At 40.3% G+C, this 25,273-nt stretch overlaps 1 protein-coding gene and 1 long non-coding RNA gene across 4 annotated transcripts in view; one reads left to right on the forward strand and one right to left on the reverse strand.

Moving 5' to 3' along the window:
* NT5C3A (5'-nucleotidase, cytosolic IIIA) overlaps positions 1–25,273 on the forward strand; it is a 75,263-nt gene that overhangs the window by 10,911 nt on the left and 39,079 nt on the right. The window lies entirely within an intron of this gene.
* Positions 15,157–21,554, reverse strand: LOC140849882 (uncharacterized). The gene is made up of 2 exons (XR_012132206.1): positions 20,935–21,554; positions 15,157–17,227 (listed from the first exon to the last, which is right to left on the reverse strand). It is a non-coding gene; the product is annotated as an uncharacterized lncRNA (long non-coding RNA).

Raw genomic sequence — 25,273 nt, forward strand, 5'->3', positions numbered from 1 at the left:
AAGTGTTTAAGGTGAAATGAGACCTTAGGGAGGGGCCTAATCCAATATTATTGGTGTCCTTACAATAAAAGGAAGAAAACGTAGGGGCTTGCCTGCACAGAGGGGTGTACTTGTAAGACACAGCAAGAGGGCAGCCATCTCCAAGCCAAGGAGAGAGGCCTCAGAAGAAAGCAATCCCGCCAACACCTTCATCTTGTACTTCTAGCCTCCAGGGCTGACAAAATGAATTTCTGTTAAGCCACTCAGCCAGGGATTTTGTTATGGCAGCTCTGCCAACTAGCCCTTTTTGTTTGTTTGTTTTGTTTTGTTTATAAAGAGATTCATAAATGTGTTTGGTTTTTTGTTTTCTTAATTTTCTTTTTTTTGGTGAATGTCTGTCATCTCTTTTTTTCTTTCTCAACTTACTCTTGCCCAAGGTCAACATTTATCACCCTAGTAAAAAAGAAATTACAGTCTTTATCATTTAGAAAGTTAGATGTGTTTTATCTTATTATAATAGGAGGAAACTGAATCCCACCTCGAAATCCATAGTCTCATTTTCTACATACCCTCTGTATTAGCAAATCTCAAGTTAAATGTGAAATCATTTGAGAAGCTTATTTTTAAATACATATCAGATTCTCATGTGCAGTGTAGTGTGAGGACTGTTATATAGTACAATTTATTCAGTGCCTAATATATGATTGACACCTTGCTCATGCCTTATGAGATATAAAAAATGATAAATCTAATCTAGCCAATACATTAACCAAAAAGCAATAATAAGTACACATATTTGAAAGGAAGAGACTAATTCTCCATTATAAGCAATGTAACTGTCTTGAAAATCCTAATGAACCAACTGAAAATCTATTAGAATTTATGACTTTGTTAAAGTGACCAGAAAGAAGATTGAAGTACGAAAATGTGTAACATTCTGCTACTACCAGCAAAAACAAATTGGAAAATGCAATACGAAAGAGCCCCATTCATAGTAGCAACCAGAGAAAAATCAACATTAAGGAGAAATTATAAGTCCTTCCCTTTGAAGGAGACAAGGCATTATCTTAAAATGTGAGAAGTTAAATAGAATAAGATGGTACTTGAGACTGTATAAGACAGTAAGCCCTGTGGTGATTCATTGACTGTTTATTTGGTAACCTCTGTATGCAACCATTGGTTTAGCTATTCAGATACAGTAGTTCAGAAAACATAAACATCCCTGTCCTTGGGGGTGCTAGGGTTGTGGGTGGTCAGAGAAAGGAGAGTTAATAGTTAGGGAGGATGGAAAAAGTAGGAGTTGAAATGGCCATAAAATTCAGTGAAACTCAGATAATTAAAGGACATGAGAGAGCTTTTTGATACCTGGTGAAGTGAGCCTAGTCAGAGGTAGAAAATGAAAGAGACAATGAGTTGACAAATCTGGTTGGAAACAAAAATGCTTCTTAGAAATTAAGGGATGGGGATGGTGAGTTACAAGGTTTGAAAGCAAGTCAGAGTCCAAATTTCAGAAAGCTTTAGATACCATGCTTTAAAATTTTCTTGCAGAAATGGGGTATGCACATTAAAAGTAGATTTTTATAAATTCTACTTGACTAGATGACAGACAGAATGGGATTAAAAATGATTCCAAAATTTATTTTCCTCTCTGAGTGACAGATACAGTTGACAAAAACAATTGAGAGGGATAACTAACTGGGTTTGTGTAGAAGAAGAGTCTGTTTTCAGACATTTTGAATTTAAGGTGGTAAGGTGACACTTGAGTGGAAGTGCCCATCACACATTTAGAGATGAGATCATACTAGGGAGAAGTGGAGAATATTTTGCGAGCCACTTATATAGAAGTTAAAATTGAAAAAGAGTCCAGTATATGTTCTGAGAAGGAGAGAAGAGCTATAGGCTGAGGACTAAATTTTGCAGAAAATTCTCAGGTAAGGAGCTGGTGAAGAAAATTAAGGAAGAAGCATGGTTTTAGGAGTTTCAGGATATTGGTTAGCCTTACCAAAGCCAAAAGGGAAGAAAAGAGTTTAAGAAAAAGAGTAATTACACAGACTCCGAGAAGAGACTAGTGGTTACCAAAGGGAAGGGGTTGTGGAGGGTGAGTGGGGAAGGAGGGAGAAGGGGATTAAAGGGCATTATGATTAATAAACATAATGTAGGGGGTGTCACAGGTAACGCAATATAGCACAGAAGAGATAAGTAGTGACTCTATAGCATCTTCGTTGATGGACAGTGACTGCAATGGGGTGGGGGTGAGGACTTGATAATAGGGGTGAATGTAGTGACCACAATGTTGCTCAGGTGAAACCTTCATAAGATTGTATATCATTGATAACTTAATAAAAAAAAAATAATCAAACTATGGTAGGAGAGACATGGGATTTAGTGAGCCAGTTTTAATAGGGTGGTGCAGTACACCACTCATTGGAGAACTTTTTTGTGAAAGGAAAGAGGGCAGTAATCAGGGAAAACAGCACCAAGCAAGGGGTTTCCTTTTTTCCCCAAAGAAAGGGTTGAAAATGTTAGGAAGGGTTTGATGTTCATGATTCATGAAAAATATAGCTTGGATGATGTATACTCTCAATTGTAATTTTATCTTAAATTACCATTCATTCAAAAGATTTGCACTAATTTTAAGAACAAAGCACACAAAATCATATATATAGTGCTTTTAGGATAATTCTAGTGCCATTTAAGTTTTTTTCCCTTAATTCATTTTGCTATAAGTGAACCAGATATTTACTTCCAATTAATCTTAAATTTTTCCTCTCCTGTAGTTTTAGAAGTGTCTAAAAAAAACAGGGAGATTCGGCGTATTTGGGTTTTTGCTTTGAATTACAGAAATAGATGAACCAATTTAAGACATCAAGAAATAGGGTAATAAGATAGTAATAAGGCATAATCATAGTCTAAATTTTATTGGTTAAAAATCTTGCTTTATTGTTACAGCTGCTAACACTGGCAAATCAGTTTGGGATAGAAGGGCATTCAGTGATGTAATAATGTACATAAAAGTTTCACAAATGTGACATCTCAGATTCCACTGCATTAGCCATAATTTTGTACTATAGATAAACAATCTGTACAGAGAAACTTTGTGCTCAGTTCTTTATATGAAGATGTAAAAAGGTCAAAAGAGTATAAACTGTGACTGATCTACTGAATTATAAAGTTTCAAAATTAGTTTTAGGAAGTATTTGAATTATTTGCTTTTTTATTTTTTAATGACTTTATTTCAACATGTTTATTTCATTCAATGTCAATTTCTAGAGCAAGGTCAATCCTAGACACAAATGATTTACTGTATTTGGAAAACTTAACACTTTTTAGTCAGATTCTTTTTAGCAAGTTATTTATACTTTTATACCCACTGAATAATAATGAGACAATCTAGTTTTTCATTCTCTTACTTTGTATTTCAGAAATTATTTGGCCAAATTTTAGTATTTAGCTTTAAAATGCATTTTTAAAAACCTTGGATTATTTGATACATGTAACGGATGTTTTGGGACTTTTTATTCTCACAACAGACTTCCTTTGTTTAATTTTTTGTTGGGGGGGATATAAGTAATTGCTTTTTCTGAAGACCTGTTTTCTTTACTTGTTATGATTTTTGAGTAGCAAGAAAAGTTAGGTTAAAACTTTTGAATTTTCATATACTCTGAAAGCTGATGGATATGTGTGACTACTTATTTTATATATTCAGATGGGAAATGCATTTTTAATTAAAAATGTATTATTCAATTAACAAGCATTTGTTGAGTAGTAACTGTACTTTTGAGATATAAATGTGAATAAAACACAGACCCAAAACTCAGGTATACTTACACAAAAAAGTATATAAATAAAAGAACCATAATAATAATGGTTATGCATGTTTAATATGTTGCCCAGACCTACACCTAATGTTTTATATGTTGATTTAATTTACTTACTCTTCACAGCAGTTCTGTGAGATAGGTTCAATAATTACTGTACCCATTCTAAGTCTCCTACCCCCACCTCTACTTTACAAATATAGAATGATGTCCCCAGAATTTTTGCAATGGGAACTTGGTCATTGTCACGCAGCTAGTGAGAAGGAAAGCCCAGATTCAAATCAGGTCTCCTTAGCTCCGGAGTCTATGTGTACTCTTATCCATTGCATTCAATAGAAATATGCAGAAAATGCTTGAAACACAAAAAAGGAAACAGTTAACCCTACTTAGAATGTATGATTTGCTACACAACTGTTAATAGTGAAGAAGAGCCTTCAAACATACATTTAATAGGAAGACAGGCAATTTGAGGCAGAAGGGATAGCATGAGAAAAGGCATATGGCAAGCAGTGTTTTGGCTGCTGCTGAGAAGATATGTATTTGGAGGGATGAAATAGGGAAAGTGGATTAGGAGGCCCAAATTGTAATGGGATCTTGTAATGACATTCTAAAGAGTTTCCCCTTTATTTTGTAGGCGATGAGGGGCCTCCAGAGGTTTTTAAACAGAATAGTTGCATGCTCAAAACTATTTTATAAAGATGACTTAGGCAGGATGGAGTGGAAGGGGAGGCCCTAGAAAGAAGGAAATAATTTAGGAGGATATTGTCAGTATTTCTTGTGAAAATAATTAGGGTGTAGACTAGGAAATGAGAGATCAAAATGTAAACATTTCAGAGAGAAAATCAACAGGACTCTGGCAGCACAAACTGCGGTCATACAAATGTAATCATACTTGTTTATCAAGCTGTGTGATCTTGGGCAAGTTATTGAACTTTACTGAGTCTCTGTTTCTTCATCTGCTAATTAGGAAGTAATGGTACCTACTTCATAGGGTTGTGGAGATTAAATGAGATAACAGTGAATTCAACTGCTATCATCTGAGAGCTTAGCATTATTTATGACCATTAAATCGAGTAATCACAGGGAGGGTAGACCTCAGAGTTACAAGGTAAAATGGTGAGACAGGCTAGATTATTAGCCAGGACAGAAAAGGGGAAAGGGGAAGTTTGAAGAGCAGCCAGGGAAAACATGGAAAAGTAAGTTCACTTTGTCATGTTATATGTGAGGAGGTCAGGGAATAGTAAAGTAGAAATGTCCACAAATTAGTTAATATAAGTGCTTAGAAAAGCATTTGGTTATTGTTGGTCAGTATATTGGCTCACAGTAATCAATTGTGGGTAAAATTGCAATATTTCCAGAATCTCTTGCTTGGCCTTAGTGCATCTCCATATCAATAGCTGTTTCCAAGGGGTGGGCAGGAGTAGTCCATATCCGTATCAGTAGGTAATTACAAGGGTGAGTGAAGGCATATCTGGACCAGAGAGGTTGGGTGGGGTCCCTTTTTAAGAAATAAATGGGTTTCTCCCACTTTATTTCTCCCTTTGACTGATTTTGGTTTCAAAGGTATTTTGCCTCAGGATTTTCCCCCCATAGTTATATCTGGCAGTAGTCAGCAGGACCCAAAATCTGTCTACATGGATGTGACCCTTGGGTGAGCTACCCCTAGAGATGGTGGAGAGATGCCCGGAACTCCCCCTGTGGATGGATGGTGGGGAGGCTCTAGTAGCTGCAGCAGTAGAGGGTACAGCTTTACCTGGGGGACCTCTGTGGGGCTTCCAACTGGGGAGCCCCTAGTGGGGAATTGGTTTAGGGTAAAGCACCTCCTAGAAGGGTGGGGCTTTCCCCATAATTGGGGAAGGGTGGAGACACCAGAAGTGTGGAATTAGCCCTCTGTGAGATAGAAGACTACATAGAGGCCTTGAGTGGTTGTCCTCCTTGAGATAGTAGAAAGTGTTATCGAGGAGAGAGAGAGACTTCCGCAGGAGAGAGACACACTTCGGCAACACTTGGAGGACCTGGGCGATGACCTATGGGATGCCCTTAAGGAAGAGAGACAGTTATTGAGAGGACAGGTCATGATCCTGGAAGATAAGTTAGCAGGAAGGAGGGAGGAGACATTAGGGGAATCCACGCTGCAGGAGACCATGGGGGAGAGGGAGGAAAGAACAGTACCTTTAGCCCTGGAGGTGGAAGAGGAAATCTTGAGAGAGGCTGAGAGGGTGGGGCCGAGGGCTCTCTCTTGCCGAGGCCACCACCTGAGGCACTAGCCTCTCCTGTGTTAAAGGCTTGCCCAGTCGTAATTAAGAAAATAAAAACGCCACAACTGCAGGCTCCTCAAGGAAGAGCCTCCCCTTCCCCAGCCTTCCCCAGGTTGTGGAGCACTCCATGCTCCGCCTCTATACCCAGGATAAGCTGGTGGACATGAGTATCCAGTATTGGCAGAAGCCGTCGGAACCTCTGCCTACATGGCTTTTATGTGTCTGGGATATGGGGGTGGAAAACCTTGTTATGTTGGGTTCTGAATGAGTAGACTGGTTTCCCTGATGATTCACCCTTCCCTTTGGTAGCGGTTGCAAAGGGCCTGTAACACCTCAGGGAATTGGGTGCTTCTGCATTCATTGGCTGATAGCAGCCATCAGGGCAGTTTGGCCTAATCAGGGTAATTTACCATACTTACCCTCTAGCAGGCAAAAGTATGCAGAGCTCCAGCAGGTATATGGGAGCTGAAAATATCATCTATACTATGGACTCCCAGGGCCCTGATGAGGAGTTGTTCACCGTAGGAATGAGAAATCTGGTGCCTCCATACAGCTGCCCCATCTCTCTTTGGGTTCCTAGTGACTATTCTTGCCCCCACATAGGGCAAGCCATAACTGAGGCTACTTGTTACTTTAGAAGATCTTAGGAAGGTTGAAACAATAAGAGCACAGAAGGGAGTATGGGCTATGACTGAAAGGAGAGGTACAAAGGGCCCCATGAAGGTATCGAGGACCCAGATGTGGGTTGATTTGATAAAGGCTGGTATAGTGAAAAAAAACTTGATTTGCAATCCAATAGGATATTGTTAGAACTGTGGCACCAATTAAAGCCAGAGCAGCAGTTCCAGCCACTGAGGTCCAGGATACAGAAGCCAGAGGGAAAGGCCATGTCTGGCCTGTGTCCCTGTAAGACTTCCTGGGGGACAGTACTCAGGATCCATCTGGGCCCTCACCCCCCCAAGATGATGATTGGGCATTGCAGTTCGACTGAAGGGGGTGTTAAGGCCCCCATCTTGGGGGTCGTGGTGGGGACCAGAGGCCACATGTAGAATTACCAATTCATTGGTCCCCTGTGAATGTACAGTGTGTCCTGGCACTGGTGGACACAGGAGCTGAGTGTCCTCTGATTTATGGCAACCCTGAGCAGTTTCCCGGAACCCCTGCTGTGATAGCTATGGGGGTGAGGCAGTTAGAGTGAAGAAAGCCCAAATCCCACTGGGGATAGGGCGTTTACCCCCCAAAGAAGTATACTGTGTACATTTCTCCCATCCCTGAATATATTTTGAGGGTAGATATCCTGCAGTGCCTGTGGTTACAGACCACTGCAGATAAGTTCAAACTGAGGGTACATGTGGTAAAGGCAGTTCTGAGGGGACATGGTAACCACCCACCTGTAGCTCTGCCTATACCTTGGCGAGTGACAAATACAAAGCAGTATAAATTGCCTGGAGGGCATGAGGAAATTGGAGATACTCCACAGGAGTTGGAGAAGGTGGGCCTCATAAAGCCCACTCATAGTCCTTTTAATTCCCCAGTGTCGCCAGTGAAAAAAACAGATGGCTCCTGGCATATGACTATGGATTACGGGGAATTGAGTAAAGTCACACTCCATTTGCATGCTGCAGTTCCCTCTATAGTAGCCCTTACAGACACCCTTGGTCATGAACTAGGGACATATATTGTGGACCTTACTAATGCTTTCTTTTCGTTTGACATAGCACAGGAAAGTCATGACAGTTTGCCTTCCCATGGGAAGGCCGTCAGTGGAATGGACAGTCACTGTCCTTCTGCAAGGATACCTCCACAGTCCCACCATTTGTCACAGACTTGTAGCCTAGAACTTGGCTACATGGAAAAAACCGCAAACAATGTGGCTGTTTCACTACATTGATAATATCATGCTCACGTCTGATTCTCTTGCAGATTTAGAAGGGGCAGTTCCTAGACTGCTGCAACATCTACAGGAGAAAGGATGGGCTGTGAACAGCACCAAGGTTTAGGGACCTGGTTTGTCTATAAAATTCTTGGGGGTTGTCTGGTAGGGTAAAACTAAAATTACCCCAGAAGCAGTCATAGATAAGGTCCAGGCTTTCCCCACCCCTACCACTGTGGCAGTATTACCAAAGTTTTTGGGTCTTTTGGGCTACTGGAGAATGTTTATCCTGCATTTGGCACAAGTTCTGAAGCCCTTATACTGGTTGGTACAAAAGGGCTTCAGGTGGGACTGGGATGAGACATGTGCAGCTGCTTTTACTGCTGCTAAGCCAGCAGTGAAGGCCATACAGGCCTTGAGTGTAATGGACTCATCAAAGCCCTGTGAGCTAGATGTTCATTTAACCAAAGATGGTTATGGATGGGGTCTTTGGCAGTGGCTTGAAGGGAGTCGCCAACCTATTGGATTCTGGTCACACCTATGGGAAGGAGGAGAGGTCTGGTACACCTTGATAGAGGAACTGGCTGCTATATACCATTCCTTGCTGGCTATGGAGCCCATCACCAGAACAGCTCTGACCAAAGTAATAACCACCTGTCCCATTGCGGGGTGGGTGCAAGACTGGACCCAAAGGCCATGGAGTGGCATGGCATAGACACCTACAGTAGCCAAAATGGGGCACATATTTACAGCTGTACAGCATGCTCTGTACTATCCCCTTAAGTGGAGAAGCACTTACTGGAGCCAGTGACATATACCAGTGGAAAGCAGGAAGAACTTGCTTTTGAGCCATTGATATTTGTGAGTCCTTATCAGGAGGGAAAAGCCCCTGTACCTGAAGATGCTTGGTATACAGATGGCTCCAGTCGTGGGCAGCCCCCAAAGTGGAGGGCTGTGGCTTTCCATCCTAAGATTGAGACAATATGGATGGAGGATGGAGGGGAAAAGAGCAGTCAATGGGCTGAGTTACAGGCGGTATGGCTCATGATCACCCAGGAGCCCTCCCCCACAGTTGTTTGCACTGACAGCTGGGCCGTCTACTGGGACTTGACCGTGTGGCTACTAACATGGTACAATGCCAACTGGATAGTTGATCATCGGCCCCTTTGGGGGCAAGAGTTGTGGCAAGACCTATGGGCCTTGACTAAGACAGTTACTGTATGTCATGTGACTGGTCATTTACCTTTGGCATCCCCAGAGAATGATGAAGCAGACACATTGGCCCAGCTGCACTGGCTAAAAGGACAGCCCGCCTCTGATGTAGCCCAATGGTTACATCAGCGTTTGTTGTACATGAGGCAAAAGACAATGTGGGCTGTAGCCTGTGGGTGGGGGTGGGGCTTGCCTTTGACCTTTGAAGAATTCAGCATAGCCCAGAAGGAGTGCCTTGTGTGCTCTAAGAAGGACTTATACTGAGTCCCACAGCAACATGGGACAATAATAAAAGGACTGATAACCCCTTGTCAGGTGGCAGATAGACTACATTGGGCCTTTGCCCATATCAGAAGGATATCGTTATGCCATGACTTGTGTGGACACAGCTACTGGCCTGTTAGTTGCTTTTCCTGCACGTCCTATAGATCAGCAAAGCACCAAAAGGGGCCTAGAGCATCTATTTGTAGCTTATGGCCAGCCGCAGGTGATTGAGAGCGATCAAGGCACCCACTTTACTGGACATGTGTTGCAAGAATGGGTGCGGCAATTAGGAATAAAGTGGAAGTTTCATGTACCATTTTACCCTACCAGGGTGGGCATGATAGAGAGCTACAGTGGTTTGTTGAATTCTGGTCTGAAGTCAGACAACAGTAGTCTACAGGGCTCTTCATTTCATTTATGGACAGTGCTACAGTATTTGAGTGAGAAGCCCCAAAGAGGAGCTTTGAGCCCCGTGGATATGCTACTACACATTGCTGCCTCTCCTATACAACTGTACGTGCAAACTGAAGAGGAGTTATTGAAACCAGAATATGGCCAGCAGAGCAACTTCCTGCTGCCAGCCCCAACTGTATTAAACCCTGGAGACCCTGTTGATTGGACGTGGCCCTGGATATTTTGACACATGGATCAGCGATGGCTAGCTGTAAGTCCGGGGAAAGGAAATCCCAGGGCAAAATACCTCTAAAAACCGAAATCAGTCAAAGGGAGAAATAAAGTTTAGAACCTGTTTATTGCTTACAAACTGCAGTCCAGGGCCTTCTCTCTCTCCTCCTGGAAGCAATCAAGCAAGCAAGCCAGCCCCTCCCTTTAAACTCTCAGGTTCAGACACTCCATTGGTTGCCCAGGTAATTACCCATTGATGAGCTTCTTTCCACCCCTGAGGATATGCAAATACACCAAAACCAGGTGAGATATTATGGAAATGTTAGAATTTTACCCACACTGGCCCTTCTGGCACCCTGGGGAAAAGGCCTGGAAGCTGGCCTCCTGTGTAGTCATGAGTAACAGCAGTGTGGTCCCCAAAGATCACAGTAGTGTACCAAGAACGTCCGGAAGGTAAGAGCATCTTACAGGGAAGTTTTGTTTTATCTTTATGGCCAGTGCATGTACCTACCTATATGTTGACCCATCTATAACTCCCACAGGGAAGGGGGTGAAAGTCTGGTATACTAGACAAGGATGAGGTCCAATTCCTGCCATTGTTGTATAACAGGATCACTCTCTTGCATGCATCCTACCTGAGGGATAAGATTTGCCTGTGCTGGTGTCATTAAAACATGTATCCTATTGCTCTTCAGGTTATTTTCTTCTGCAGTCTCTCTGGCCTGGATCCGCCCCCTGGCTGCAGCCAGAGCATGATGATTGCTCTGAACTCCCTACCAGTTCAGCTACTGCCTGCCTGTGGAATGGGCGAGCCGTGGCTTAATCTGCATGGGACTTTGAACGTAGTTGAACCTTACGGCTTGAGAATCATCATGATTTTATTGCTGTTGCTATCGTATATTATTAGGCTGGCTACAATGCTCCACTTTTCTTGAACATGGGCCATTAAGGATGATGGGGAACGAGTAGATTGTAAGGTGAGATTTCTGGTGAGACGTGTGGCTGTGGGTAAAATCGCAGTATTTCCAAACTCTCTTGTCTAACCTTAGTGCATCTCCATATCAATAGGTGTTTCCAAGGGGTAGGGGGAAGTACATCTCCATATCAATAGGTAATTCCTAGGGTGAGCAAAGGCATATCTGGACCTGAGAGGTTGGTTGGGGTCCCTTCTTCTGCAGCCAGGTTGAGAGAAACTCGGGAGAGTGGAAGTAGACAACTGCTTGTAAGAAATAAATGGGTTTCTCCCACTTTATTTCTCCCTTTGACTGATTTTGGTTTCAAAGGTATTTTGCCCTGGGATTTTCCCCCTGGGGTTACACCAGTATATATATATACACATACATATATATATAAAATATATATATTATTTTTTGTTATTAGCAGCAGCAACTGAAAATGTAGGGCTGGAGTTCAGAAAATAAATTGGAACTAAAAACATTATTTGTTCAAATGTCCAGCCTCTCAGCAGTAATAGTGGGGATAAGATTTCTCATCAATAATTGTACAGCAAGAAGAAAAGAGAAAACTCGAGAATGCTGATGTTTAATTGGGTGTTCAGTATAAAAAACAGAAAGAGCTGTCAGAGGTAGAATAACAGGAAGCCTTTCCAAAAGAAGGGGCAGAATTTGCAGTGTCAGTCTGCAGAGGTCACTAGTTGGACTGAAAGGCTGTTGTCACGGTTGGTTGAGTGACCAACAGAAAAACAATGAAGAAAACCAGAAAGTGACTGAGGACCAGATATACTTCTGCTGCAGGTGTGTGTGTCTTACTTTGGTTTGTTTTTGATGGTTGGCACATGAGCATGTTGGTAGGTAGGGGAGCAGTGAAAAGGGCGGAATTAAAGAAGTGGGAGAGGACAGCCAGTCCCAGGGAGCCACTGCCTGGGAGCAGGGTGCAGGAGGGCCAGCTCTTTGCACTGCCCTGTGAGGTGGGCATGTCATCCTTCCCTCCAGGAATATACTCCTGGGCTCTTAAATCAGCTGCCTCATACCTCCTGCTTCCCAGGACTGAGTGAGGTGGGAAGGCCCAGCCCCCGTGCTGTCTTGGAACTACAAAGTCCCATTCCCTTCCCTCCCTTGTGGGAAATGCTGCTCCTTCATTTACTTACTGTGGAAGAAAACAAACTTACAAGGCTTACTGAGTGCTTACCTGGGTTGGGCAGTGCTCTGAGGCCAAGAAGACAGCAGGGATTGTGCAGGGGCAAAAAAAAAAATAAGTGAGAGAAGAGAGTAAAGTGAATGAATGAATAATCCATCACTCTGAGTTCCAGAAGAGATAGAAAGGCAAAAGATGGAGAACACAGGTAGACAGATGCCTTTGAAAGGCATAGGGACATCCCACTCTTTTAGAGTATAGTACTCAGATTGACTTATATTTGCTTATTTCTGCATATTCTTATTTATATTATGTCTTACTATTTTCAACCTTATATTAACTCCCTCTACCTACTTCAGCCTGCACTTCTATCCAGTTGATATAATTTCTCCTATTAAGTGGTACCATTTTCCAAATTTTATATATACTAACTGCTTTCCTAATTGCTCCTGCATTATGAAAATATATCCTAGTTTTATTTTTTACCGGCAAATTACTATTTTTCTCTAATGGAAAACCAATTTTTAGAAAATATTAGATAGCTTAGTCTTACTCTTCTCATATGACTTATTAAGTTCTCCCAAAGTAATTGGAGGAAGGTGGTACTACCTCCAGTTGTAAGATAAATAAGTAATTCCTGTTGTAACATAAATAAGTACTAGGGATGTAACATACATACAACATGACTATAGTTAACACTCCTGTATGATATATAGAAAAGTTGTTAAGAGGAAATCCTACATTCTAATCACAAGGAAAAATTTTTTTTCTATTTTTTTGTGTTTTCATTGCATGTATATGAAATAATAGATGCTAACTAAACTTAATTATGGTAATCACAGAACAGTGTATGTAAGTCAAATGTTATGTACCTCAAATTTATAGAGTGATATATGTTAATTGTATCTCCAAACTAGGGGAAACTAGTTCTCCCAAAGTAGCAATATCTAACAAATGAAATAAAACAAGCACAAAAACACAACAAATGTATAGTCTTCATACTATCCCCTAAAGAGCAACAAGGAGGGTAGGAATTCTTTGGATTGTAGGGGAAATGGGATGTCACTTCTAGCTCCCCAACCAGTTAAAACTGTCATTGCTAATTTGAACACATCTCAACTAGTTATTTATGGCTTCCTTGTGAAGATCAATAATCACTCTTTAAATAGCTGGTGCTGTTTTGGAAACCTTACTATAGTGTGTTTCCTTTACTGGAGATAAACTTCTAAGAAAAACTTCCTTTCTTCTATCTTAAGATAATACTGGATGCTCGTTTGGTATTATACTGAGTAAGTAGAAAGTCCTTTGATGAGTCTGTATTTAGAAACGGTTGAGGGGTGCACCAAGATTTAAATGACCGCTTTAGTGGATCACAATATCACATAGGCTTTAACAGTATATCTCAACTTTTATCTAGTTTATGTCAATACTTGGAGTTATGACCTTTTAAGACCTGTTTAGAATTCTTGCTTTGTTTGCAACGTGTATTTCCTCAACTCCTGTGACATTTCCTGATGGTTTCTCATGATGCAGCAATTTATACTGTCTTGTATTGTTTACCATTGTGTGTGTTCTTTAAGGGTCTACATTGGTACATATTTGTCTTAATTGCACTTGATTAAGAGAAACAGAGATCCCAAATCAGTGGCTTTAATAAACAATGCAGAGTTTATTTTTCTAATGTAATGTGATATTAAGGCAGAGGTCTTTAAATTTCCTTAGTTTTTCTCAGGGTCATGAGATGGCTGTTATAGTCCTGGCCAACATAGCCAGTTGCAGGCAGCAGAAAGGAGGAAATGGAGGGGATACTTATTTCAGTAAAGCAGAACGTTTTCCTCACATGTCATGGGAGAGAACAATGTCATATGGCCATCCTAACTGTAAGTGAAGTGGAGGAGATTTTTTTGGTTGAGCAAATTGCCACCCTTGGACAAAACTGAGACTCTAAATTAGAAAGAAGGGGAGGATGTGTATGAATTAGGTAATTGGCAGTCTACCATGCTACACCATAGTGCCTATTCTTTTTCTGTATCATTTGCCATTCAGTAAATAGGGATTTAATATTTGATCAAATAAAATGCATGCATATAATTAAAATATTACTGGTGATCAGTCAGCTGATAGAAGAATAGAGCATTCCAGCTATTGCAAGTAGTTGGTACTATAGTAATAGAGAATACAAACTCAGAATAGCTTTGATCTTTTGTCCACCCCAAATGTAAAGATTTATTTATTCACACCTGAAATATCTAGAACTTAATAGTTCTCGAGAGATGGCCACTGCCTTTATACATGTTCATGAGATTTATAAGCTGCTTTCCCATTTATATGTCACAACTAGCTTAAAAGCTAGTGTCCTAACAGTTCTTCTAGATTGAATATAAATTTTGTGAGAAAGATAGCAATAAAAGGCTATTTGGAGTCCAAAAGAGTAGATTATATTGGGAAATGTTTGATGGGTGTGGAATTATTTGACGGGTAACAATTATGGTTGGTCCAGTTTGAATAAAAAATATTGTAAAATGAAGGAAATATATTAAACTCTTGAACACTGGTGAAAAGTCTGTCCAAGATAATGAACCCCCAATTCGCAAGTACGGAAATGTCTGTAAAAAAAACAATGTTTATACCGGGCATATAAATTTATCTTTTCAAACCACATTTGTCATGTTTCCTGTGTATTATCCTCTTGAAACAAGTTTAACCACATTTTCAACTTGAATGAAAATTTGATCTCTTATGTAATGAATTTTTTTTTTTTCCATTTAATGAGATTGATTACCATTCTGGTTAAGGCTAACTCTGAAAATTTAATGATACAAGGTTTAGGGGAAAACGTTTTCTTTGATTTATTTTTCAGCAGTTATACTAATAAAAAATCAATTCTCCAAGTGACACAAAAAACTTACAGCATTGTAGTATGTTAAATAAGTTTTCTAAGTTAGTAAACCTTATCTGGGATTCTTGACTGAAAGTGTTGGATTTTCCCAGAGGAGGACGCCACCCCAAATCACTCACGAAAGGCGTCTCTTGATGCAATAAGCAAGAGGAATTTATTCAGGAACCAGCTAGCAGGGGTCCAAGTTAGCCCGACGCAGCGGGTCTCAACAAGTACCCTGAGCAGCTAAAGCCAGAGGTTTTTATAGCATAGCATTTTCAAAAAGACAGTATTTTCTTACACAGTGTTTCAGCAAGATAAGCTTGGTATGCATGACTATCCGACCAAGGTTAGCAGTCTGAAGGCCGCAGCTGCCCACCACCTGGTGTTCATGATTAACTGATTTGAGGTTAGCTAACTGAAGGTCACTACATTTAACACGGCTGACTAACTTGTTTTTCAAGATTCTAATTTCCTTCTCCTAGCTTAGAGGGTGGTGTTTAAGCCTTTAAGATGGCTGTACTTATGCACTTATGCTAACTTTTGATTTTTCAGATCCTACATTTCCCCACTTCTCTTTAGGGGCATTCCAATCATGGAATGTTTGTGTCTTCTTGTGGGGTGAGTGAATGATATTGTTGCCTCAACATCAGCACATGAACAGCACTCACTCTTTCTCTAACAAAGTTATCAGCCGATTTAGTATGCAGGGTCCTAAAGTGAGGAGCAACACAAGGATGAGTAGGGGCCCAGCCAGAGTGGATATCAGGGTTGTAAACCACGGGGATCTAGTGAACCAAGATTCAAATAGCCCTTGGCTGGCTTCTCGTTCTTTCTTTCTCTGGCCTAGCCTTTCCCTAAGCTTTGACATTGAATCTCTTACTATTCCGGAATGGTCTGCATAAAAGCAGCATTCTTCTTTTAAAGCTGCACACAGTCCTCCTTCTTTTAGGAACAGCAGATCTAGCCCTCGTCTATTCTGCAAGACTACCTCAGAGAGGGAAGTCAGAGATTCTTCAAGTTTTGTAATGGATTGCTCTATGGTCCTTAGGTCTTCATCAATAGCTGTCCTTAGCCCTTCATAATGTTGGTTCCCTTGGACAATAGCGGCTGCTCCCGTTCCCACTCCAGCTGTGACACCTATCCCTAACAATACAGCTAAGGTCAGCGAGACCGGCTCTCTTCTATATCTACGCCTAGGTTCAGATTCAGCTACGAATGAGAGATCATCCTGATACATCAACCTGGGCACCAGCTGGACCATGATACAGAAATCACGGGAAGAGTTGAAGGCAGAAGTAGAGACACATGGGGTCACTCCAGTGTTACAAGCCCACCATCCCTTGGGAGGAGGGATTAAATACCTGTTTTTACCAGGGAAGGCTATGGGTATGGTCTCATTCTTTCTTCTACAGATAGAGACTCTAGCTGCTGCTAGGGAAAAGGGGCGATGACCGCTCTGGCTGCTTCGTGCTGAGAAGGGGGTGCAGTAAAGGGTGCAGCTAGGTCTCCATCACTGGTCAGTTGAGAGGGCTTCAGAAGGCTGGCACTTTTATTCTGGGTCTCATTTTTATTACTATTTGCAGTTTTGTGGCTTCTAGGCAAGATAAAACAAATTGTGTTATTAGGTTATGTAGCAGCATCTGGAGTTGGATTTTTTTATTCTGGAAGGAGGCTGCATTATTGAAACAATACTTCTCTCTAAAATCACTCTCATTTTTACTAGAAGTAACTAGGTTAAGAAAATAATTAACAGCTGGCTTGATTATTTGCACAGGTGCAGCAAGAAGAGCAATTGATTACACAGGCTCTTTTAAATATGCTTTGCTGGAACTTTTTGTAAGGAATTTCAGATTGAACTTTTAAAAGCCTCTTGAGGCTAGACAGTCAAGCTAGACTTGCCATCAGGCTTTGCCTGCAGTACCTGTAGATTTGGATGAATTCTTCTTTTCTCGAGGTCTCTGCACCTGCCAGGAAGTGACCTTCTTTACTCACCTGGTAAGGCTGCTGGGAACTCTGTAAGCAAGGTACCAGGCCAGTTCTTCCAAGGGGCTTTGTTGGCTTTATAAAGTCAATCTTAGTTCTTTAAAGTTGTTCACATCTGAGTCTATACACATGTCTCTCAGGTATGACATTCCAGTCAAAGCCCTGGTAGTATAACCAGTGTTCTTAAGTAGTCTTCTCACAAGGAAAGCAGATTCTTATTGAACTCGTGCAAATAAACATACTGCCATGGAATACAAAAACAGTCACTGAAAGTTTTTAAACTCTGGAGGGATCAAGTAGAAAGAAGGACGTTTCAATTCTGCTCATAAAGATAGTCATTTACTAAACTGTTGTCAGTTTAAGAGAACAAGGTTAAAACACTTTATCAGCAACATTTGAAACAAAAAGACACAAAATCATTTTCTTTAGTTTATGTAATCTTATGTAACTAATACCTGTTCTGCTGAAATCCAGTTCTTTACCAGTTTAGGGATAATACTATAAATGACAAAAGACTTACAAATGACAATGGTTAAAGATCTGATGAGAGCTTACTGTGAAACAGTTGACATAAGGTAATTCAGATATTTCTGTAATACAAAACATTCAGTAACAAAGTTTAGCATCATTCTCTTTGACAGTGCTTTCCTGGTAAATATATATATCAGATAAATAAGCCAAATTAGTCAAATACTTTCTCTAATGAGAAAAAATTCTTCTGACATGTTCCAGGGGCCCTCTGGAAAATATCAGAGTTAACTAGAGGTAAAAGCACCTTTTTGCATTTAATTTTTTTAGAACTATCATTACACATTTATTGTCTATATACTCAGCACAGTAAATGAGACATCTTAAAAAGGTTGACTGCTTAAAAATTGACTGCTGCTGTCAATTTTTAAAGACAATATACAGAAAGTCAAAATAATTCTAGGTTACTAAGCATTCTTGAGAGAATGGTAGCAGATGGTAGATTCTTCTGCTTTCATCTTCAGGAGGGGAAAAAAGCTATAATAAGAATTCATATTTAGCTGAAAGAACTGTCTAAACTCAAGGCAGAGTATAATATCACCAGGCATACAAAAGGCCTGTTAGAGATACATACAAAGAATGAATATGGCTATAGTCAAATTCAACTTAAAAGTTTAAGCAGAATCTCAAATTTAAATGTCCCTTTCTTTCACACAGATATTCAGATCTGACCAGAAATATGCTTTGAGATGAAAGAGATCAGGCATTTTACTTCTTCATTTAGGGACTGAGAAATGATAAATTTTGGCTTACAATCAATAGCTTACAAACAGTGAAAATAATAAGAACATAACTCAGCATAAGTGTCTAAAACCAGATACAAAAAAGCAGAGAAAGTGCTTAAGTCTACAGGTCTTCCCTGAAAGCTTCAAGAATGTTTTACTCTTTAATAGTAGATATAAGCTGCTATGCAAATTCTATTAAAAGCTCTAAGATCATTTGCATTAAAAAATATGGAGAGTCCCCCATGTTTTTTTTTAAAACATACAGCATATAAATTAAACAAGAAGACCTGGTGGTTCTTGAAAGGAAAGGAGCGACACATAGCAGCAATTCACCGGAGAGTTCCGCTTTATTAGGGAAAGGTGCTGGGTTATATAGGAGGGGGCATGAATTGATTGAGGTGTCACTTCTACGGGGCTGGTGGCTGTTGGCTAGGTGCTGGGATTGGGAGGGGGGCGAGAGGTGATTGGGCTTCAGGTGGCGCCGGCGGGAACTGAGGACCCCCCCCCCCCCCCCCCCGAAGAGAAGCCGGAAGTTTGCCATCTTACTGGTGGGGACCCTTCAGTTCTCAAAAAATCTATTACAACTTTTCTCAAAAGTGGTCACATGTTTGTCTATCTAAACTTTTACAGTGAAACCTGTTTTTCTGGGAGAAACATAATCTTGTCCAGATTCTACAGTTCAATTTTTAAGAATAAATTTTGGTTTGTTAACTAAGTGCATTTAATCAGCTGAAAAAAGCTTTGTTACCATTCTGCTTAGGAATTCACTTTTTCAGGCCATGCAATCATTTTCAATAACAAAATATTTCAAAGGCAAATAAAGGTTATACAGTTGTTAACAAACTTTAGCTTTTAGTCCTTTTTAATATTACGATTTCATGGCAACTCACTGAGACTTTAAGCATGAGAAACTGCTTTGATCTTTCAACATTAAGAGCAGACTAACAGTTAAAGAAAACTGTTTAACTGGAAACGAGATTCTAATTTTGCTGTGCACTTGATATCAAGACTCACTTGCTTTAATTTCACTAGGCACGACTATATCTGTAAGAATATAGTAATTTATTCTTCATTTGCCCCATGGTCCCAAGCACATAAGCCGGTGAGAATTATGCCTGGGCTTGCCTGGGGCTTGACTGGGTTTATCTCATTTTATCTCTAAACATCCTAACCCTCCCCCCAAAGCAACAGGCTGAGTGGATCTTCCACAAGAAAAGGCACCACGCTGTTTTCTCTCTTTGTCTCTCTTTAAATAAATAGCTGTACTTTAGAACAAAGTTACTTTCTTTTATCACAAAACACATTCTTTAGCATGCAAAAGAGTTTTCATTCTTTATACTTTTTCTTATTAAAACATACAGCCTTTAGCATAGAGAAATGTTTTCTTTATTGCTTTAAATGGTTTTAATTAGAACTTAAAACCATTAGAAACTTTAACTTATAGTGAACACTGAGAAGCAGGACACTTCAAACTGTCAAACTAACATTTTCTAGACCGACAAACTTACGAACACATTCTACAATTTCTGCAACCATGAGCTTCACAGCACAATCTCCCAGCAAACACAGAGCACATCTTCTCAACTTAACAAAACTCTAAGGCTTTAAGTTACTACAAAGATTCTCAGGCTGCAGGTAGGCATACACACTGCAACACACAATTAAAAAGGTGTTCACTTGCCACACTTATCCAGCTCACTTACCTGCAACAACTACGCTAGCCTACTCACAAGACCCCCACTGAACACTAGACAAAGCCAAGCTTCTAAGCATTCTATTCTTAAAAGATTTAGCAGATAACATGACTTAAATGACCTTAGGTAAACTTAGGCAGCTGATAACTACCAGGACATGCCCGCCTCAGGCAAACTCAAGTTAGCATTAATGCTTAACACTTTTTTTATCAGGTTTTCTGGAAGTTTTAGAACACTCAATTTTCACAAGCGCTTGTCTTTAAATCAATTTCATTAATACCATCCGGAGGTAGAAAGATATATTCATTTACACACTTAGGGGGTTGTCTGAGTCTGTCCCATTGTCAGTATAACAATTATTAGGCACGTGAAAGACACAAAAAACAGAGACACACAGATTAGACACACAGCGGCCGCTTTTTGTTTTTCTCAGATTTTCAAACAGAAACCGAAAGGAATCAGAGGGTTGATATTCCTGGCGCCCAAAAATCAACCCTATCTCATCAGATTCACCTTGCCGGAAAAACAGACGGGAGGCTACCAGGCGTCCCTGGCCTCCCAACCTCCCCGAGGCGTCCCCCAGGGTTGCAGCCTGCGGTGCTCCAGTCTCGACCCCTTTACAGGATCGGGACAGCTGCCAGACGGTGGGTACCCCCTTTCAGAATTCTGACCGGTCTTACTGAAAAACAGAAAACAGAATACAGACAAACCAAGGCGCCACTAATCTTACTTCTTCCTCCAAGAGCGACTTCGGGAGTGAAGCGGGGTGAGCGCATGATCCCGGACGAGCCCCCAAATGTTGGATTTCCCCAGAGGAGGACGCTGCCCCAAATCACTCACGAAAGGCGTCTCTTGATGCAATAAGCAAGAGGAATTTATTCAGGAACCAGCTAGCAGGGGTCCAAGTTAGCCCGACGCAGCGGGTCTCAACAAGTACCCTGAGCAGCTAAAGCCAGAGGTTTTTATAGCATAGCATTTTCAAAAAGACAGTATTTTCTTACACAGTGTTTCAGCAAGATAAGCTTGGTATGCATGACTATCCGACCAAGGTTAGCAGTCTGAAGGCCGCAGCTGCCCACCACCTGGTGTTCATGATTAACTGATTTGAGGTTAGCTAACTGAAGGTCACTACATTTAACACGGCTGACTAACTTGTTTTTCAAGATTCTAATAATTTTCCTTCTCCTAGCTTAGAGGGTGGTGTTTAAGCCTTTAAGATGGCTGTACTTATGCACTTATGCTAACTTTTGATTTTTCAGATCCTACAAAAGGTACTTTATGAGGTAGCCTTTTTTTTTTTAAGTATTGCTGACAATGCAATCTTATGTTGGTTTCAAATATACAACACAGTGGTTCAACAGTTACCCATATTATTAAATCCTCACCCCCTGTAGTGTGGTTACTATCTGTCAACTTAGAAAGATATTACAGAATCATCAACTGTATTCTCCATGCTGTACTACTGTCCCTGTGACCAATTTATATTGTGATTGAGAATTATTGTGTCCCTTTATCCCCTTAACCCTCCCTTCCCACCCTAATGCTTTCCTTCCCACCCAGCCCCTCCCCCTTGGTAACCGCTGGTCCCTTCTCCCTGTCTATGAGTCTACTGCTGTTTGTTCCTTCTGTTTTGCTTTGTTTTTATACTTGACAAATAAATCAAATCATGGTATTTGTCTGTCTCCACCTGGCTCATTTCACTGAGCATAATACCCTCTAGATCCGTCCATGTTGTTGCAAATGGGAGGATTTTTTTTTTCTTTTGATGGCTGAATAATTTCCATTGTATTTATGTACCACATCTTCTTTATCCATTCATCTATTGATGGACACTTAGGTTGCTTCCGTATCTTGGCTATTGCAAATAGAGCAGTGATAAACGGATGCATATGTCTTTTCGAATCAGGGATTTTGTTTTCTTTGGGAAAATTCCTAGGAATTAGGAATTTCTGGGTCAAATAGTATTTCTATTTCTAGTTTTTTGAGGAAACTCCTTACTGCTCTCCACAATGGTTGCACCAATTTACATTCCCACCAATAGTGTAGGAGGGTTCCCATTCCTTCACATGTCTAGTGAGCTATTTTTATGTTAGAATAATTCCTGAAACAGTTATAGCTTTGCAGATTTTTTTTCTTACTCCTTTTGTTGTGAATTCATTTACCTAATGGATTGAGTCACCTTTGAACCAGATACTAATATTTTAACTTTATCCAAGAATTCTCTTTGTGGTCTAAAAGCCATCATATTGTTAGATCCTTCTATTTTTTTTCATTTAACAAACCCTGCATGATTCTGCAAATGCTAAAGTTTGAGAACCATTGATATAAACAGTTCAAATTGTTGCCTCCAGCAAAATCACAGATTTTACTTCACAAAACTTCCCGGTTAATTGCTCACATTGTCAGAATGAGGGCTGCTAAAGCATTAACTGTGTGAAGAGAGGAAGCAGAGTGATGAGGATACAGAAAAATGGTCACTTTAATTTACTTTGTTGGAGGTAATATACATTGGTTAAATAAATTATAGTACATGGTTAAATTATGGTCCATGTGTATAATAAAATATTGTGCAGCTCTAAAAGCAAAAGTAGATCTATATGAGTAAACTTTTTTTTTTGGTATCATGAGTTAACATTTTTTTAAAAAAGTTCAAAAGATAGTAACTAGAGAAAAAAGCAAGCTGTACAAGTTGAGGTTCCAAAAGAAATATACATGTATATGCTTATATATCAGTGGAAATTCTTGAAAAACTGTACTAGAAGGTGTCTGTGTTTGTTACTGGTGATGATAGAACTTGGGAGCATGAGACCGTGGAGGGTGACTTCAGCTTTCTCATCCTTTAACGCTTCATACTGTTTGAAATAACGTGAGCATGTGTTTTATACATATTTTTTAAACTGACTGATTAAAAACATTTTAAAAGCATGTAGGGACCTGTAGAAACATCTTCATTATCAGTAGTAAGGAATTTGTAATTTCTTGGTGAAAGAGTCTTTGAGTGTTTTTTTTTTTTAGTAAGTGATAAGATCTGGAATGCATTTTAGTATGATTAATTTGGTAGCTGAATTAGGAGTTGAGTGTGGAGGAGGGGAAATTATTTTCCCTCTGCCTTTCTAAATTCTCTAGTTTTGACCCTGTAGCAAAAGACAGACTAGCAAGAGAAAAACAAACAAGTGAATAACATGTATATAATAACATGGGAGAAATGAGTAACTCACTTAGGTGGTTTAGAATTGTACTATCTAAAGCTAAAGACAAAAAGAGGGTAAGGTGTGGGAAGACCTGATAAAGGGTGGAGGGGAGGAAAAGTATGGCTAAAGTGAGTAAAGGTTGATATGAGATTTAAGAGCATTGTCTCTTGATAGGAGTTTCTTTTTAAAAATTATTAATGTTATATACATATTTTTAATTGAAGTATAGATAATATACAATCTTATATTAGTTTCAAATATACAACATATTGGTTTATCAGTTACCCATATTATTAAATCCTCATTCCCACTAGTACAGCTACTATCTGTCAACATAGGAAGATGTTACAGATCATTGACTATATTCTCCATGCTGTACTACTGTCTCCATGACCAGTCTACATTATGATTGAGAGTTTTTGTGCCCCTTCATACCCCTCATCCTTCCCACCCTGCCAGCTCCTCCCCTATGGTAGCCACAAGTCACTTCTCAGTGTCTTTGAGTCTACTCCTCTGTTTTGTTCATTCTGTTTTGTTTTGTATTTATATTCCACAAATAAGAGAAATCATATGGTATTTATCTTTCTCTGCCTGGCTTATTTTACTCTGCATAATACCCTTTAGATCCATCCAAGTTGTTGCACATGGCAAGATTTCTTTCTTTTTATAATGGCTGGATAATATTCTATTGTGTATATGTGAAGTAGGGTAGGAACATGGGACAGGCATCATGATTAATCCTTCCTACCTATGATGAAAAATGCCAAGATATAAACAGTATAGTAAAAACAGGAGGGACTCCCTCTTAAGATTAAGATTTCATTTTAAAAACCAGGGAGTTAGGAGGTAAGATTCCTAATATATTCTTCGGTAATAAGACAGTAACCCACCCTATCTTAAGGCAGGGCAAGCAGTTTTTAACTGTTACGTTCCAGTGCTTAAATGGTGTTTCCCAGAGGGAAAACACTGCCTTGGAGAAGAACAGGATCAGTAAATTCTTTGTGTTAAGTTTATCTTAACAGAATCATCTGAAGGACTGACTGTGGGTGGTGATATAATGTTGCTCACCAGAGATGTCATGAGACCACATATCAAGTCCACACCCACCCACCCCTCCCTGCCCTGCCCTGCCTCCCTTACCTTTGCCCCATCCCTGAAAGCCTTAAAAGACGGAACTCTAGACCCTTAAGTGTGCCTCCTCTCTGTGGTTGCTCTCACTCCCCTTTCTTCAAGTGTGTACTTTTTAAGTAAGGTCTTCTCACTGCATAACTTAATGCATTTTGTCTCTGCACTCTTCCAATGATAGCATCTTTGTTACTTTGCTATTTCATTTCTTTCTAGACTTAAACTTCCCCTTGCTCTTCCTTGTTCTCTGCTGCCGCATGGCTGCTACCATTCACTGCCGCTGCCATTCACTGCCACTCTTGTTTTAATGAATTCCTTCCTTAACTGTGTTGCTGGGCAGCTGCATCGGGGAGGTCTCTCTCTGCACACCAAATGAAACAACCTGGGAAGGGGGGAGGGTTCTTGACTGTAGGAGAAAAAATTCTCAAGCAGGTTGAAAGAGTGTAGGTAAGGAAGGAATTAATTAAAGTGAGAGTAGCAGGGAATGTCAGCTGCCTTGCAGGTGTCCAAGAACAGGAAAGTGCAGAGGGAAAGAGAGAAAGTTTGCTGAACATTTTCTTGGTATAAGGCAGATTTCCTTGCCATCTTGTAAAGCCAGGTCACTGGGCATTCCATGTCCGCTTGGGTCTGCACTGCATGGGAGCTAGCCCCTACCACTCCAGGATTTGGGGAGCCATAGAACATGTGATGGAGTGAGATTATATTCTGAGAACTTCCCAAAGAAAAGAGGTTTTCAGGCTGCAGTTCTGTCCAGGTCCCCTACGCTATGGGAACTTGCAGGCCCAAATCTAAGCTCTCAGCAGCCCCTCCCTACTTAACCAGGAGTAAAGCAGAGCTAAGTGAAGACTTAGAAATAGAATGTAATAGCAAAGAAACAAAACACTTACCACTGGAAAAGCGCAGAGACAAAACACAATTAAGTTGAGTAGTGAGAATGTTGCAGCAACCACGGGAACTATGAGCAAGGAGTTAGAACACTTTGACATTTGGTGAGAAGCAGTTTACTAGTGCCAGCACTGGCTCG

The sequence above is a fragment of the Manis javanica genome, chromosome 6, assembly GCF_040802235.1.
Source record: "Manis javanica isolate MJ-LG chromosome 6, MJ_LKY, whole genome shotgun sequence".
NCBI lineage: Eukaryota > Metazoa > Chordata > Mammalia > Pholidota > Manidae > Manis > Manis javanica.